Source organism: Haliotis rubra, unplaced genomic scaffold, assembly GCF_003918875.1.
Source record: "Haliotis rubra isolate DU_JTF1 unplaced genomic scaffold, ASM391887v1 Scf1080, whole genome shotgun sequence".
Lineage (NCBI taxonomy): Eukaryota > Metazoa > Mollusca > Gastropoda > Lepetellida > Haliotidae > Haliotis > Haliotis rubra.
The window spans coordinates 63,666-78,629 of NW_025764982.1; the positions used below are offsets into that span (position 1 = coordinate 63,666).

The following is a 14,964-nucleotide window of genomic DNA, read 5'->3' on the forward strand; positions in this document are numbered from 1 at the left end:
CAAACCTAGGTACATACAGTATAAAAACGTTAGTTCTTTGACACCATTTCTTTCATTTTTAGATATCCTCCATATGTTTCTCGTGAGACCATTTGTTAACCTGTATAAACGAAACGAAGACATGCATCAACCAACCTCAGCGAGCCTGATCACCCGATCGTGTTAGTCTCTTCTTATAAAGACAAGCATAGGTTGCTGAAGCTCAATTCTAACTAGGATTTTACGTCCATTAACTACCAAAGCGGACGTTTACAAATAATGCGTTCTTGTCTCTGTTCATAAAGAGTTCATGTCGTCATCCTGGTCATTTATGTAAAATGTTCCTCATTGAAATATTTGGTAAAATACTTGACGTACTGGCGACTTTGACTCCCGCACAGAGACGGAATTCGATCGGTGTTTCCAGTCGCCTTTTAAATAACTACTACAGCGATCGTACACAACATGGGGTAAGCCTACTTCAAGATGATCGATAGGAACTTCAGTTGTGACATAAGACAAGGATTACCTACAAATCTATGTCTGGTTTTCAGATATGACCACGCCACAGTCTGGTAGCTTCGACAAACGTGGGCTACGCTGTATTATTACTGTCAGTGGTGAATATAGCAATTAGTGTACACCGTTGAGCTAGACTAGCGGTTGCTGGTCCTGATGAGGAAAGTGTCATTGTATAACAACGTTCAGTTTGGCAGCGAACCATTCCATTATAACTTCTGACACCTGATATATTACTGAACTTGGTATGAGTCAGAGTCTCTACATGAGCAAATATATCAAAATAGGGTACCCTGTATATACGACAATGCTAATATTTAATACGAGATCTTGACCAGCTGTCATCGCTGATTCTTTCAAATAAACCTTTACCATTGTCTTACCTTTTGCGCCCGGTTCAATTAATTTCGTGAGATGTTTTACATTTGTCCCTGGTATGGTGATCTACTTTCAGTTGTTGGCAATCTATAGCCTGTTTTTTACATTGTATTGTCACGGATAGTTGAAATATATGGGTTTAATTAATTGTTTTAAATTCATATCTGTGATAATCTAGTTTTCGTAAAGATAGGTTTTATAAATTACCTTTAATTATTATGAATCTATAACTTGATATAGTTACGATATGGCTGAAATATTGCCGTATCATAACTTACTCACTTATTTTACATTTGGCCTTACCGACTTACAAGGGCGTGTTGTAATATCGTTTATGGAGTATAATGAATGGCAAAAATACGGTACCTTGTCACTTTGTCACCCTTACCAGAAACAAGCAGAGAGTGTCAGTATTTTGGTTATGATCGGGTCTATTTAGAAGTAGGATGCACAGATAGTTTTCTTAGCATTTTTTCAAATCAGATTAAAAGATATGTACACCCAAGAATAGAGAAATATATTAACTTCTAGCACTAGATATGAATGTTATGCAAGTTTTAAGATTAGCCCTGAAGCCCATATCTGGTGTCAATAAGTCATATTGCTGGAATATTGCTGAATGCGGCGAAAAACTACACTCAATTGTCTTATTGTACAATTGCCAAGTTTTGAACCACGGTCTTCCGCGTACCACCTTCAACCACAGCGACTGGACAACCCTTAACCCCATAAATAACTTTAACACCAGTGGCGTTTGTACAGCACCATCAAATATATGAGATCGTTGTATAACCTTTTATAACAGGGCCTTGATGTGTCACAGATATCAAATTAATACAGAAGTTTTTAAAGGATAAACGTGAATATGGTTAATGCCACACTGATTTAATCACATGTAACAGTAATACCCATCAATGTCGTCAGAAATGTGGACACAATAATCAGTACGTACGTACTGAATTACACATTGTGAGAAGGACAACCTTATGAAATAGCCCTCGGCGCCTATGAGGATTATACCCTTTAAAGGTCAACATCTAATTATATGTTATTTTTTTCACATTCGAAAAGAAAAGAAAAAAGGAAATTAGTCTAATGTTGTTTTGAAACCACTTCCAACGTTCCTTCGCGTATTCAGTATTCTTCAACTACTGGTTCAACCAACCGATCTAACTATGCCACATGCTGTTTAATCAACGGGATCGGGTGGTCAAGGTCGCTGACTTGGTTAACACGCATTAATTATCGCAAACCTACCGCATAGATCGATACTCATTGTAACGGGCTGGGGAACGTTTTTGAAGAATGCGATTAACCACCAAAATAGGACGCGTCATTAAATTAAAATGTAGTTTACCAATTACATTTTTAGTGGATTTAAAGAATAAAACAATCTCAGAATGAACCTCACATTTTCGGATGACGTTAGCGCTTGCAGTGACATTTCGAGCCGGTCACTGGAACAATCCATAACTGCTAAGTGTTACAGTGATAAATTAGAATGATCTTATTGCTACACTATACATAATTTTAACATACAAGACATGTGTTATAATAACTAATCATATTTTGAACAGTTATAAAAACGAGAGAACGATATCGGGAGCGTGCGCGAAAAACGAAGCTCTCGGTCATTTAGGCTGACTACTAAATTCATGATGTCTGTCATTGTTTTGTTAAAAATGATTTATTTTACAAACCGCGACACATAGCTGAGATATTTGTTGAGTGCGGCCTTAAGCAAAACACAGAATACTGAACAAACATTAAGCATACAACCATCAGTTGGATCAACAATATTGGCATTCGTAACTACTAGCCCCTTTCTTTGACCTACAAGAAGACTCGTACTTGTATAGTACGCCATTATTGCATACAATCGTGGCAAACCAATCAAATCGCGATGTGATAAAAAGTGAAATGAGTCAAATGGTTTCTTTGCGCTTGTCGATTTTTATTTCTGTTTACGTTATTATAAATATATCTTATTACTGATATTTGTTAACGGCATAATAAACTTACTTAAAGTGGCTTTCGTGTTGTATTATATATTTCTAGCGGTAGCCATGTTTCGAAATTCAGAGTAATCTTTCCTTGGAAAATAGTCCTGGACTATTTTCATGTCCGTGCCTGTTTGCGCCTAGACAAGGCCCAGTCGTGAACATGGCCACGTGAGGGATACGAGTCGCCATCCGGCTGGCCGGAATGACAAGAGTAGTTACGAATATTGCAATATTGGATCTCGTGTTGTGGTGATGATGACAATGAGTATTTGCACGCCATCGTGATAAAGCTGGAATATTGTGACCTCCGCATTAACCCCTGTGTCTGAATAGACATTTGGAGGCTATTAAGTGCTCAATAACAGTCACGGAGACCCTTCAACAGACATTTTCAAGCTATTATCGGCGTTTCCATAATTCTAACCTACTAACAACATTGCATGTCCATTCCATCAACATCATCACCAGCACGGAAGGGTTTGGGTTTGAATTGGCATGGCAGAATGGAGAACTTATTTTGAGTTCTGTATATCCTTAGAAAGCGCGTGAGTTTGTCAAGTCAATTTAGGGCGCTTAAAGTAGACGTTATCAAGTTCTGTATTGAACATATTGTTATATTTATCAACCGAACAACCAAATATACAAACACAAAAACACACAAATCTGATCTCTCAGACAAAGAGTAATTATTTTATATACATTTGACATTTCTGTTGATATTCCAGCTGATCACGATCTGATTTCATCGATTTTCCAACGGGATTATTTTTACCGTTGCCTTTTCTTTGTTGTTTCTCTTTCATTTCACCGACAGGTGTCGCGTTCATATGTATGACTGTGCAGAACTTTACTTCTCGTACATTACCGATGAGGCGACTGGATAGCGAAGTGAATTTAAGTGGAAGTAACAGATGTACTTTCATTCTGGACCGCCTCCGTGGTGTAGTGGTTAGAGCGTCCGCCCGGAGAGTGGAAGGTCGCGGGTTCGATCCCCGACCGCGTCATACCAAAAGATGTTAACATATATGGTACTTGTTGGTCCCTGCCTGGTGCTCGGCATTAATGGGTACAACAAGGACTGGTCGGCTCGGAGTCAGTATAATGTGTCTGAGTGGGGTATTCATGCTTCACTGCGGAGTGGTATCTCAGTGGGCTAGCACTATAAAACTAGCTTAAGTCTGGGCTAGTACAAGTAGCCGCACATACACATACACACGCATGCACGTCGTCATATGAGCGAAATATTCTCAAGCACGACGTTAAACCCAATTTCACCTCACCTCACTTTCATTCTGATTGTGCTAAGTGAGTGAGTTAAGATTAACATTCACGTTGGCAATGTTTCATCCATATTGTGACTAAAACACGTTTTAAATTCACCATAAATATATATAAATTATAAAAAATCTGTCAACGAAGGACAGTAAACATAACTAGAATATCACAGATATGAATATGAAACTAGTATGTAAATTTCAAACAATTTAACTATAGAAGACGATGTAAAATGAAAACAGGCTGCAGATCGCCAGCAACTAAATATCACCATACTAGGGACCACGGGGACATACAGTGCCTTTGCTACCTGCATGAACCCTAACAAAAATCTAGTAAATTTAAATTTTACTTTGAAAGTTTTGGGACTTAATGCTTAACTATACGTACCCGCACATAAGGACAATATCTGATTAATATGCTGAAATAAAAGCATCCAACGAACAAACTCTCTACCATGTCTTTCAATCGTTTGTTTCTAAAATTTAACAGAATGTATTTTGTTCAATAATACCTTGTGGTACTTATACCTGATCAACATGATTCAGATGAAAGAAATTACACTTTTTAAAGACAACCTAACGGATATTGCCCTTTTGGCAATGATATTAACATCCACGTTAACGGAAGCACTCTTTGTATATGGCAATGACTCTGTTGTCATTTGCAGATAATGAGTGAGTTTAACTTTACGCCGCTTTTAGCAATATTCTCTGCGGGGGACCCTAGAAATGGTCAACACACATTCTGGTTTCAAAACAACATCAGACTAATTTCTTTTGTCCTTTTTCTTTGCAAATCTGAAACCCTCATAGGCGCCGATGGCTATTCTGTAAGGATGCCCTTCTCACAATGTGTAATTCAATACGTACTGATTATAGTGTCCACATTTCTGGCGACATTGATAGGTATTAATGTTACACGTGGTTAAATCAGCGTGACTTTAACCATCCTCACGTTTTTCACTTAAAAACTTGTGTATTAATTTGAACACATCAAGGTCCTGTTATAAAAGGTTATTCAACGATATCATATTGCATGATGCTGTACAAACGTCACTTGTGTTAAAGTTATTCTACGGTTTAGGGGTAGTCCAGTGGTGGAAGTTGGTACAGGGAAGACCGTAGTACAAATATCGGCAATTGTACAACAAGACACTTGGGTGAGTGAGTTTAGTTTTACGCCGCTTGCAGCACTATTCCAGCAATATCACTTAGGGAGACACGAGAGATGGGCTTCCCCTCTTTGTTCATATCTCGGGAATCGAACCCTGGTCTTCTGCGAGCGCACAATTGAGCAATTTAACCCCACCACACAGTGAACCCTTTCTTGATATATTTGCTCATGAAGAGATACTGACTCATACCAAGTTCAGTAATATTTCAGGTGTCAGAATTTATTATGGACTGGCGCGCTGCGATGTTTGGCCTGCCAAACTGAAAGTTGTTATACAATGTCACTTTTCTCGTCAGGACCAGCAACCGCTAGTGTAGCTCAACGGTGTACGATAATTGCTATATTCACCACTGACAGTAATAATACAGCATGGCCCACGTTTGTCGAAGCTACCAGACTGTGGCATGGTCATATCTGAAAACCAGACATAGATTTGTAGGTAATCCTTGTCTTATGTCACAACTGAAGTTCCTATCGATCATCTTGCAGTAGGCTTACCCCATGTTGTGTACGATCGCTGTAGTAGTTATATAAAAGGCGACTGGAAACGCCGATCGAATTCCGTCTCTGTGCACCATATGTCCACAGACCGTTCGGAAGATGCAGAGACTTTGTGACTTTCAGAATAATCATGACAACCCTTAACAGAATCTTTACATTTCGATATTTCATATGTTTACGTTCATGTTTGAGTAGGATTTCGGTTCTGAAACGGTGAAATAAGGTGTACGTTGCATGAGTAAAACGTCTGTTCCACGATTACAGAGTGCATGTATATATAAGTATAAGCCGCACGCGGCAATATCTGAAATACTGAGAAGCAGATTAATAACACTGCATTGGTAAGTTTTAGATTTCTGCAATTGGTTACTTGCATATACGCAATCTACGACTGCGACGCATGCAAAATTCCATGCTAATGACAACCCGTGATCAACTTTAGTGTCTCCACAATTTTTCGATTCAATTGAACGTACTAAAAAGGTTTTAACGAACCTGATATGGTGCTTGATCAAAAGACTTCTATTCAGGTTAACAAATGGTTTCACCATAAACATTTGGAGGACATTTAGAACATGACACATCGATGACGAAGTTGGTATCCAAAGAAAGTACGTTTTCTACTGCATGTACCTAGGTTTGTTCCATGAATTACCTTCCATCTGCATGTATTCGTGACGAATAACACTAGTTCAACAGTGAGTGGGTGAGTAAGTCAAAAGTTAAAAAAACATCGACAGTATTTCAACCATATCGTGGCTATGAAAGTTGTAGATTCGTAAATGTATAAATGAATAAAAAAAACTTATATACTTACCTGTCTGTAAAGGACAGTAAAATAACTAGTCTATCACATATTTACACATAATACTAGCATATAATCATAAAGCACTATTTCTATCTTCAACAATACAATATAAAAATGGGCTACAGATCACCAAGGTAGATCACCATACCAGCGACCATGAGGACTTGAAGTACCTTGCCATCTGCATGGACTCTAGCTGGACTTACACCATTCCTTCTGATGTTAGCTATTTTGACGAATTTAGCCATGAATTAAATGAACACATATCCTACTATTAAAATCATGGAACGAATAAATATACTTTGAATGACGTGGTCTTACATACATAGTTCACCAGGATAAAATTATTATTATATGGTGATTCGAAGACACCGCGCTTATGATACAGTCGGTATGGTACAAAGGATCTCAGCAGAGCTTGCAAGCAGACATGTGCATTTGTTTTGTCGCTTCTATTTCCATGCATGCAATATGATGCGGTAATTTCCATTTGATATTTATGTTCATCTCAAAAGTGACATCTAATGTGAAAACGTATCTGTTTAGTTAAAAATACAAAGACTACCGTCTACATTCCTGTCATTTTATCCAATCTAATGTTGATTAAGCGAAACATGAAGACACGCACGGTATAATAAGCTTAGATGAAATGTGTCACTCTTTGAAATCCTTAAATTATTCAAAACAACTTTGCAAAAACGTTGTAAAGTGTCTAACAAATATATTAAAGTAGAAAAGTGGACATTTACACATATAATGTAGAGGGTGGCTGCAGAAAGCAGCTGATCAAGTATTTAAGGACAGAAATTAATTCCGAAAATAACCATCATCAGCTGATAACTTGTATACCAAGCTGCCGGCAATTCATTAATGTCTATAGGCGACAGGCCCGTATACAACATATATACACATTTTACATAAATTTACACATGTATACAATAACAAAATATGAGTTTACTTTACATGGACATAATGGTACAGTACGTGGAGAAATCAAACAAAACGATATGTCTTAATGGAATGCTCTTAGTTCATATGCATGGTATAGTACATTCTCTTCTTAGAAGTGTTTCGGTATTAGTAGTTAATAGGGATTTAGGTTTTTGACAATATACAAATGGTAAATATGTTTTATGTAAGAGCATTAGAGGCATTACAAACAAACAAAACGTGGTACTCCTAAATTGCACAATGGCCAGTTCCGTTACATTAATATACATGTACCTTCATCACCCTTTTATCTTAGCAATCCATATCTAAATATAATCAATATTTACAAATTTTTCTGTCGATAATACATGATAAATATTTTTCAGGAGCCAATATTCACGTCCATGACTGGGAAAACATATTGATTGCGACTTAATTAAGTTCATTTATAAAAGAAACATTCAAAATCAATATATTTGAGTTTTTCGGCCCATTTTTACCTTTTCGACATGGTAGGTATCATGTTGTTCGTAACTCAGTATGCTTTGAGTCAGTCTACTTTTACACAAACACAAAAAATAAAAAGTCAAATACTACTTTTTCCAAACTGTTGCAGGACTGAATGACAGAGAAAATCAAATCTAACGACGGCGTTTTCAAAACAAACACAAATTCGAGCGGTGTACCATTCTTTCTTTTAATATATACATTAATGCACAATACATCTATAAATTCTAACATTATTTTGGTTGTCCAAATTGGTTACGGGTCATTCGGGCCGTTCATGAGGTTTACCACCATGTCAATTCTCCAAATGGCATCAATATTTTATTTCGTTACCTGTCATCAAAGGGTGTATGGTTCCCATAATTTCAAATTCATATGGTGGAGCAAAGGTTGGAGAGTACGTAATAGCTTTTCGTGATATGCAAGTTGATCATAGGTTCGAATCCAATTTTTGCCCTTATCATAATTGCTGGTCACAGAATCATTACCATGCCAGTGGCTTAAATCCAATCCGGAGCCACGATAGCGTGCTCCCTCACTATTCATCTTAAATGGCAGGAAGTGGGCACTGGGGACTTTGACAACCCCGGAATCTCCACTATGTTAGAGAAGTAGATTAGTGCTGGAGAGTGAAAGTTGTTTCCTTCAACTTAAAATAGACAAAACTATTGTCCATGATAAACAATGTACTGGTGCTACGCCATATTGACCATTCCGACTTACGATAAGAACGGATCATGGCAACAAATCCTCAGAATGTTTACGACTGGGAACACGGCTATCTACAGGAACGATCTCATTCCTGACCTTTCTGGATCTGCAATATACGGTTGATTATATTGAATTTCATAGGTAAAATGTGTAAGTCCTATAGAGAGAAGTAACCTAATGTAACTAGAGCGTGATTACCTGTTATAATTCATTGTCATTTGTCTCTATTTCAAACGTGTGATTATATAGAATACTGAAAACCGATGTGGACTGCCGATCGTTAATGTTCTTTAAGATAATGATGCTCATCAACCGAATATAATAGATCCTGTTAACATAACATTTTCTTCTTTAAGGACAAAGTTAATACCCCTTAATACTCCGCAGATGTCAATATGTTAGAAAACTTTATTTCCTCGCTAATGAACTTGCAATGTCGACATAATTGCCTTTGCCACCGATGCTGTTTGAATAACGAAGCTGTAGATCTTGATTTGTCACCTTGTCATACACAGCTAATGAAATCAATCTTGTGGTGGTGAGGCCAGTTGGATCTTCTGCTGATCATCATTACGGAAACATTAAGAGATCTCTTAAGCAATGCGTGTCTAACAGGATCGGGTGGTCAGGTTTGCTGGCATGTCATCGTATTCGTATTGTTGAGATCGATGATGTCAATTACTGGATTGTCTGGTCCCGACTCGGTCATTTAGAGACCGCCGTTACATATATGGAACATTGCTGAGTGCGGCGTAAAACAACAAAACAAACCAGCCAGCCAGCTTCACTCTACAATATTCCATGTACAGTACAACCAGAAATTATTGAGAATTTAAAGATTGTAATGTTTTAATATATTTTTAACTCTTTACTCACGTATTAAATGTGAATATTAGCGGAACATAACTTCAGATTCAAAGACAGGTGAACAGTTAGTATTTTGTCAAATCACCATGGGCAGCAATGCAGGCTTCAATGCAGCGGGGCATTGATCAAAGAAATTAGAAAGCCGTGGTCCATGCTGTCCCAGTATCGGACCACCTCTTCTTGAATTCTCCATCATAAGGGATAAATATTTCAATCTTAAAACTGTTAAGGATCTTTTAATACTGTTTATTTTCATTTCATTCTTGGGTTTTTAAAAGAGATAGATTTGTTAAATGAATTTTGATATATGTTTGGTAAATAGATACGGTTTTATAAATGGTAGTTTAGATTATCAACTTCGATTGTTAGTGGCTTACCCTCAAAGGGGGTTGAAGCATTGTAAAATAATTGTCCTCCTGAGAGGGTACGTAAGTCGCAACACATTTGAAGGAAATTTAAACTTGCCACTTTTTTTATCGTAGTATATTTGTTTTTTTATTTATGGCTAGATTTGTCTTCAATCACCAATGGCTGAAGGGAGGGTGTAAATCCAGCTAGGGTCCATGCAGGTAGCAAAGGTACTGAGAGTCCCCATGGTCCCTAGTATGGTGATCTACCTTCGGTTGTTGGTGATCTATAGCCCGTTTATATTTTGTAATGTCTATAATGATTTAATTTTGCGATAGCGTACTAGTTTTAAATTTATATAGCTGTGATACTCTAGTATTTTTACTGTCCTTCGATGACAGGTTATTATGTTATACATTTATTGAATATTGATATAAACTGTTCTCGTCACGATATGGCTGCAATATTGCCGATGTGACGTTAAATTTTAACTCACTCACTCTTGTCCCGACTCGATCGTTAAAGACCGCCTTCATATACATGAAATATTGTCTATGCCAGCAAACCTGACCCCCGATCCCTTAAGTCGCCTTTTACGACAAGCATGGGTTCCTGAACATTGAACAAACAAACCAAAACACTAACAAACGATCCATGTCACTGATCTGCGACGGCGTGGATGGAAGCTCGTAATGTCAGGCACTGGATTATCTGGTCCAGATTAGACGCCGTAACCGCCGTGATACAGCTGGAATATGGCTAAATGCGACTTACAAAATAAACAAAAACAAAAACAAAATCCTGCTTTAACAGTGTTTTTCAGTTTCTGTAACGAAACTGAAGTGGAAATACAGACGTCTTCTCTGCCTAATTTCTAAAATTGAAGTTTCCACTTCGCGGAGGACTTTAATGACTGTGTCAGAGTGAAGTGCTACGTCTGAATATAGGATGTGACGGAAGGATGTCTTATTCCACAAGTGTTTGTAAAACCCGGCTGAACTATCAATGCTAACTCACTTTCAATGGGGGGATTTGGCGAAATGTAAATTAAGGTCGATTGTCGTAACACTGAACTTCAGTATGCTATACTTTTGGCAAATATCCGAGATCTTTTGCCAACAATACTCTGTGAAGAAATCAAGAATAATGATTTATCGATTCTTTTCATACGCGGACTCCTATGTTAGATATATATGAATAGTTAATGCCGAAGGCAGGAAGAATATTTGTCATCATCCAAATTAAATATTGATCCCTTATGAGCAGAAGCGGATTTGACAAAGAAAAAACTGGTTATCGAACTGTGACTAAACCGCGAGATGAAGATGACAAAGAGATGTCTTCAGGTTAAATCTTTTCAGAAAATAGCCAGACTTCTCCTGGCATTGGTGTCCTTGAATGGGGCTTTCTGGTTCTGTTGTAATCAAGTCGTCCATTAAGACTCTCCTTGAGGACATTGTCCGGATCTATGAAGGGTAAAGTCCGCAAACAGCACTGATAAAAAATATGTATTCTCTAAATCTTACAGACATCAAAATTGCAATCATGGTATTTATTTGATTGTGTTTGAAGGCATTTAAACCCATACAAAGCCACAGAGTTGGAAAATTGAGTGGATATAGTTTCGCTTGGCATGACACTTTCCGTCGTACGTTGATACATTATGTGTGTTTCTAATAAAATATCTACAACTCTTGACAAAAACATAGTTATATTACTGCCTGGTAACTTAGTGTGGGAACAGAATAATGCTGGTGAGCATGGTTGTATGCCACTTTAAGCAATATTCCACGGCTGGAAACACCAGAAATGGACTTCAAACAATACCCTAGTGGGGAGTTGAACCCGGGTCGTCCGTGTGATGAGGGAACGCTTTAACCACAAGGCTACCCCACCGCCCTAACAGGGAAGTGATAAGTTATACCAAGGTTTTACACTTTGTGGTGTGACCATCCGCTGCCGTAAATATGTTAGAGGATAGGAATATAATATTGACATTTTTCATCAGACCTTTTTTCACTGATAACAATGTTGTAATCAGTGTCTGTAATTTGAAACAGGGGCGAGGATGCTTAAAATATCCCGGTAGAATTTTGACATTTGCCAACCTTGCCAGCGGCAAAGTAGCTTCCGGTGGGTTCATTTGTCACGAGGTGTAATTCGCGCCCCACTAATTATGAAAGGTCTTACTTTTCAAGTGAAAGAAACCATCGTCTCGCTGGCGGCACTCATGCTATTTTGGAGGACGGGCAGTGAAGCTTCGAAGTAGGATTTTGTCGTGATATTTGCGTAGGTTCTGTTACTTTTTCTGTAGTCTCATATTGCAGCAATATGCTGCTCGTTAAAGGTAGTGTAGTGTTTTGTTGTCAATGTATATGTATGGCATGGTTCTAACGTTACATGTGTGTGACTCATACTGTCCATTATAGCACTTTTAGATCTTAGTTCTTGAAATTGAATTTCTTCATGGTATGGAACTCGATATTTGAGCTAGTTAACTGTCCTTTTTATTGACTTGGAGGAGCTATTGGATGGAGTGAATCCACTTTGATATTTCGGTAGAAATATTTTTGTCGAACATATCTGTTTCTGAAAGATATTTTTAAAATATATTAATTTAATCAAATGTGTTTGGCAAATGAGTCATAGCTTTCACAAGTAACAATGTGTCTATGATGAAAGAAGCAAGGGCATCGCATACCGTTAAGAAAAAACCCCGAGTGGACAGGACCGGGTTTAGAGTAGAAGCAAGCTCTTTGTGGTATATGGCGTCAATATCAGAGAGGCTGGTTAGTCTCAGTGACTTGGTTACATGAGCGTGAACTCATTTCTCGGTCTTTTTTATCGTTCTATTATCAAGTCTCTACTCAGCTGTCAAAAGAAAGTATTACCTGACAAACTGGTTGTGAACCGAAAAACATTAAAATGAACGGTTTTTAAACGTTACTAAGATAAATATGTAATGTCTGTGCAAAACAATACCTAGTCCTGATTACCCTCAGATTCAATTCAATCAGTCGAGGGGAACTGTTCCATAGTCTTGTAGTGGAGCTTGGCGAAAAAAACCTGGCTACTGCCGAAGCCGACAACAGTTGGCCGATGGCGTTGTTGCGTTGAGCCCCTGTCAGTTGTGCCATGGTTTCACTTGCTGTATCATCATTTTCATAACCCAGCAATTCATGTTGTACACGTACATTAAAATTTTCATGTTGGAATTTTTAGCCGCTATGCCCCCATGTGATTTGCGTTTCACCCTTATTTTCGGTATTTTTTGTCCATACAATTCACTTTTGATGCATGCAGACACGAGAAATCCATATTTGGTGGTCATTGTATATGAATATCTGCAAAACTCTGTCAGAGATTTCCACGTTTTCTACTTTTTAGTTGTTTTTTTAAGAGTATATATGCACATGTCTATTTTGTGAGTTCAATCATTTGCCAAGACTTTATCCTTGTAGTAGGACCCTTAAAAGTCGTACATATCATATTATATTGGGATTGAGATTCTCATCCTATGGAGAATATGCATATCGGATACAATTTGATCGTGAATACACTCTTACATTCGAGAAAGAATACGCTGGCGATATGAAGTATCACACGGAAATTAGTAAATATAATGATAATCTGATAAAAATTGCACAATAATGTTCAGTTGTTGAGAAACCCTTTCTTATACGAGCACTGACACTTGGTGTAGTCTTTTGTCACTAACTCAACCTTGAAAGGATTCCTGTCGGAGCGAAAACATAACAAATTAAATTTTATCATTGTTCTTAAATTCTGGTTTAATTATGAATCGAAATCTGAACTGGTGTTGTTGTTTTTTCCTAAAAGGTAATCATTGGGCCTTACTTTGCTCCAAAAATTGTAATCACTGTCTGATATTTGAAATAAGGACTATGACACCACGTAATAATACCACTATAGAATTTCGTTTCGTCCTGTTCTCCACTTTTGACATTTGACAACCTTGCCACCGGCCAAGTTGCTCTCGGTGCCTTCATTTGTCACGACGTGTAATTCGTGCCCCACTTATTATGGAAGGTCTTACTTTTCCAAGTGAAAGAAGCCGTCGTCTCGCTGGCGGCACTCATGCTATTTTGGGGGACAGCCATTGAAGCAGCGAAGTCGGCTTTCTTCGTCAGATTTACGTAGGTTCTATATATTCCTGAAATGTCAACATCGCTATCGTCTCATATTGCAGGAAAGTATTGCAGGTTTTTGTCGGGGTATATGCCCACCTCTGTATTGTAGGGAATATATAGAGCATGGTTATAACGTTACCTGCCAAATCATAATTGCACATTCTGAGACTTGCTTCTTTAAAACAGAATATCTTCATTTTGTGCAATTCTTCATTTGACATGGGTAACGTTTCTGTTACCGAGAGGGTCTACTTTGAAATTTTAATTGAATCATTTTGTTAAACATCAAATAGTATCTCAGATGCTTTTGTATAAATCTAATCAAAGGTATTTAATCAAAGAGGCAAGTCTATGGTAATCAGTTTGTTAGTTTTAGTTAGTCTCTGTGACTTGGCAATGTGTGTCTCAATTTCCATATCCAATGGACCGATTCTTGTGACTGGACTTAACAGCCAGGTAAATAAAAGTATACACATGGAAAATTTAAATATAAATCGTTTAAAAGACTATTTAGGCAATTGAAACCCTGTAACACGATAGGAAAGAACATGTTTACACCGTGACAGGTACCGCTGGCAGCATCAATCCAGGGAGATCAGTGGTCACAAAGACTAATACACGATTGATTGTCATAGACAAACTGAAGGGAAATGCACTTGACAATAGACCCCGGTCACAAAGGTGCGAATAGGCAAATGGACCATCCACGGGAAATGTACCAACATCACAGAGGCGAGTGGACCCGTATTCTCAAGGTACATAAACCAACATCTCTAAGGCAAATGGACCTTATAAACTGGAGAAACGTTCC

At 37.8% G+C, this 14,964-nt stretch overlaps 1 long non-coding RNA gene across 1 annotated transcript; it reads right to left on the minus strand.

Moving 5' to 3' along the window:
* Window positions 1-567: 567 nt before the first annotated feature.
* On the minus strand, window positions 568-11,902 carry LOC124281827. Its single transcript, XR_006899986.1, has 3 exons — window positions 11,830-11,902; window positions 6,581-6,590; window positions 568-579 (listed from the first exon to the last, which is right to left on the minus strand). It is a non-coding gene; the product is annotated as an uncharacterized LOC124281827 (long non-coding RNA).
* Window positions 11,903-14,964: the final 3,062 nt, after the last annotated feature.